The 4,145-nt window shown below is 33.9% G+C and overlaps 1 non-coding gene across 1 annotated transcript; it reads right to left on the bottom strand.

The window, feature by feature from the left end:
- Positions 1–2,631: 2,631 nt before the first annotated feature.
- LOC148555812 (small nucleolar RNA R71) lies at positions 2,632–2,739 on the bottom strand. The gene has a single exon (XR_015886618.1). It is a non-coding gene; the product is annotated as a small nucleolar RNA R71 (small nucleolar RNA).
- Between the last annotated feature and the right edge of the window lie 1,406 nt (positions 2,740–4,145).

Raw genomic sequence — 4,145 nt, 5'->3', positions numbered from 1 at the left:
CTTTTTGTTCTCTCTTGCTCCTAGCCATTCCTTCTTCCTTCAACCTTCTTCAAAACTCTTTTCACCTATCATCAATCAACCAAACACATCAAAGCTATGCTCAAAATCATGAGTTTGTTATTCTTTCATAATATATGACAATTATAGCATAAAATCTCATGAAATTGTATTAATTCATCTATGGTTGATTGAATCAAAGGAAATATGAAATTTCACCCAATTGGCTTACTTATGGCTCAAGAAAGTGCATAAAACCTATTGAAAACAAAGGAAAAAGCATAGAAAAACATGACATGGTGACATGTCATCATTGCTCAGATTAGGTAATTTTCTTTTTGTTTCATTTTCAAAAATTTTTCAAAAACCTTTCAAAAATTTCTCATCTGTTTTCGAAAAAAAAAAATAAATCTTTTCAAAAATATATTTTTCTTCAGAATTTTTAAGAATGAATTATAGAGTTTCATGAAGCATGTTGAAGCCTGGCTGGCTGTAAAGCCATGTCTAATTCTTTTGGATAGGGGCTTCCAGCCATCAGCATAGAGGCAAGTTAATTTGATAAGTAATGAGCAATATATTCTGATGTTACATGCTAAAGCTTGACTGGCTATTAAGCCATGTCTAACCCTCAGATTGGAGCTTTAGACTAACATGGCAAGATTCCTGGAATTCATATTAAAAATTTTGGAATCCTTATTTTTCTTTTTCATATAATTTTTGAAAAACCCAAAAAAAAATTAGAAAATCATAAAAAAAAAATCAAAAATATTTTGTGTTTCTTGTTTGAGTCTTGAGTCAGATTTTAAAGTTTGGTGTCAATTGCATGTTCATCTTGCATTTTTCGAAAAATTCATGCATTCATAGTGTTCTTCATGATCTTCAAGTTGTTCTTGGTAAGTCTTCTTGTTTGATCTTGATGTTTTCTTGTTTGGCATCTTTTCTTGTTTCTCATATGCATTTTTGCATCCATAGAGTCTAAACATGAAAGATTTCTAAGTTTGGTGTCTTGCATGTTTTCTTTGCATATAAAAATTTTCAAAAATAAGTCTTGATGTTCATCTTGATCTTCAAAGTGTTCTTGGTGCTCATCTTGACAATCATAGTGTTCTTGCATGCATTCCTTGTTTTGATCCAAAAAGAAAAGAGAAAAACATGAAAATGATGTTTTAATTTTTTCTCTCTCATCATTAAAAATTCAAAAAATCAAAAAAAAATATTTTCTCCTTTTTACTCTCTTAAAATTTCGAAAATTAGATTTGACTTTTTCAAAAATTTTTAAAATCTAGTTGTTTTTATGAGTCAAATCAAATTTTCAATTTAAAAATCTTATCTTTTTCAAAATCTTTTTCAAAAATCAAATCTTTTTCATTTTTTTTATTATTTATTTTCGAAAATTATAAAAATATTTTTCAAAAATCTTTTTCTTAATTTATCTCATAATTTTCGAAAATATCCTCAACAATTAATGTTTTGATTCAAAAATTTCAAGTTTGTTACTTACTTGTTAAGAAAGATTCAAACTTTAAGTTCTAGAATCATATCTTGTGATTTCTTGTGAATCAAGTCATTAATTGTGATTTTAAAAATAAAATCTTTTTCAAAACTAATTTCAATCATATCTTTTCAAAAATATCTTCTTATCTTATCTTTTTCAAAAATTTGATTTTAAAATATCTTTTCTAACTTCCTATCTTCTTATCTCTTCAAAATTGATTTTCAAATTTGTTTCAACTAACTAACTAACTTTTTGTTTGTTTCTTATCTTTTTCAACTACCTAACTACCTCTCTCTCTATAATTTTCGAAAATATCTTCCCTCTTTTTCAAAATTTCTTTTTAATAAACTAATTATTATAATTTTTTATTTTTATTTTCGAAAATTACTAACCTTTTTCAAAAAAAATTTTCGAAAATCACTAACCATTTTTCAAAAATAATTTTCGAAAATCCTCTTCCTCACTCACCAAAAATCCGAACCCCCCTCTCTCTCTCTGAGTTCAGATTTTCTCTTCTTCTTTTCTTCTACTCACACAGGGACCTCTATACCTGGGTAAAAAGGATCCCTATTATTATTATTATTTTTCTGTTCCCTCTTTTTCATATAAGCAGGAGCAAAGACAAGAATATTCTTGTTGAAGCAGATCCAGAACCTGAAAGGACTCTGAAGAGGAAACTAAGAGAAGCTAAATTACAACAATCCAGCAAGCACCTTTCAGAAATTTTCGAACAAGAAGAGGAGATGGCAGCCGAAAATAATAATAATGCAAGGAGGATGCTTGGTGACTTTACTACACCTAATTCCAATTTACATGGAAGAAGCATCTCCATCCCTACCATTGGAGCAAACAATTTTGAGCTTAAACCTCAATTAGTTTCTCTGATGCAGCAGAACTGCAAGTTTCATGGACTTCCATCTGAAGATCCTTTTCAGTTCTTAATTGAATTCTTACAGATATGCGATACTGTTAAGACTAATGGAGTAGATCCTGAAGTCTACAGGCTCATGCTTTTCCCTTTTGCTGTAAGAGACAGAGCTAGAGTATGGTTGGACTCTCAACCTAAGGATAGCCTGAACTCTTGGGATAAGCTGGTCAAGACTTTCTTAGCCAAGTTCTTTCCTCCTCAAAAGCTGAGTAAGCTTAGAGTGGATGTTCAGATCTTCAGACAGAAAGAAGGTGAATCCCTCTATGAAGCTTGGGAGAGATACAAAGAACTGACCAAAAAGTGTCCTTCTAACATGCTTTCAGAATGGACCATCCTGGATATATTCTATGATGGTCTATCTGAATTGGCTAAAATGTCATTGGATACTTCCGCAGGTGGATCCATTCACTTAAAGAAAACGCCTGCAGAAGCTCAAAAACTCATTGACATGGCTGCTAATAACCAGTTCATGTACACTTCTGAGAGGAATCCTGTGAGTAATGGGGTGCCTATGAAGAAGGGAGTTCTTGAAATTGATACTCTGAATGCCATATTGGCTCAGAATAAAATATTGACTCAGCAAGTCAATATGATTTCTCAGAGTCTGAATGGAATGCAAGTTGCATCCAACAGTACTCAAGAGGCGCCTTCTGAAGAAGAGGCCTATGATCCTAAGAACCCTGCAATAGCAGAGGTAAATTATATGGGTGAACCCTATGGAAACACCTATAATCCATCATGGAGAAATCATCCAAATTTCACATGGAAGGATCAACAAAAGCCTTAACAAGGCTTTAATAATGGTAGAATAAATAGGTTTAACAATAGTAAACCTTTTCCATCATCCACTCAGCAACAGACAGAGAATTCTGAGCAGAATCCATCTAGCTTAGCAAAGGAAGACCTCCTGGGACGTCCAGTAATCATTAAGGAGTTTCCCTCTGAGGAACCAAAGGAATCTGAGACTCATCTAGAGACCATAGAGATTCCATTAAACCTCCCTATGCCCTTCATGAGCTCTGATGAGTATTCCTCTTCTGAAGAGAATGACGATGTTACTGAAGAGCAAGCTGCCAAGTTCCTTGGTGCAATCATGAAGCTGAATGCCAAATTATTTGGTATTGAAACCTGGGAAGATGAACCTCCCTTGTTCACCAATGAACTAAGTGATCTGGATCAACTGACATTGCCTCAGAAGAAACAGGATCCTGGAAAGTTCTTAATACCTTGTACCATAGGCACCATGATCTTTAAGGCTCTGTGTGACCTTGGTTCAGGAATAAACCTAATGCCCCTCTCTGTAATAGAGAAACTGGGAATCTTTGGGGTGCAAGCCACTAAAATCTCACTAGAGATGGCAGACAATTCAAGAAAACAGGCTTATAGACAAGTAGAGGACGTGTTAGTAAAGGTTGAAGGCCTTTACATCCCTGCTGATTTCATAGTCCTAGATACTGGGAAGTATGAGGATGAATTCATCATCCTTGGAAGAACCTTCCTAGCCACAGCAAGAGCTGTGATTGATGTGGACAGAGGAGAATTGATCCTTCAAATAAATGAGGACAACCTTGTGTTTACAACTCAAGGATCTCTCTCTGCATCCATGGAGAGGAAGCATAAAAATTTTCTCTCAAAGCAGTGTCAAACAAAGCCCCCACAGTCAAACTCTAAGTTTGGTGTTGGGAGGCCACAACCAAACTCTAAGTTTGGTGTCAAACCCCCATA

The sequence above is a fragment of the Arachis ipaensis genome, chromosome B6, assembly GCF_059453495.1.
Source record: "Arachis ipaensis isolate K30076 ecotype BB chromosome B6, ASM5945349v1, whole genome shotgun sequence".
Classification (NCBI taxonomy): domain Eukaryota; kingdom Viridiplantae; phylum Streptophyta; class Magnoliopsida; order Fabales; family Fabaceae; genus Arachis; species Arachis ipaensis.
Note: the sequence above shows the minus strand (reverse complement) of the source record. Positions and strands in the feature narration are given on the sequence as shown.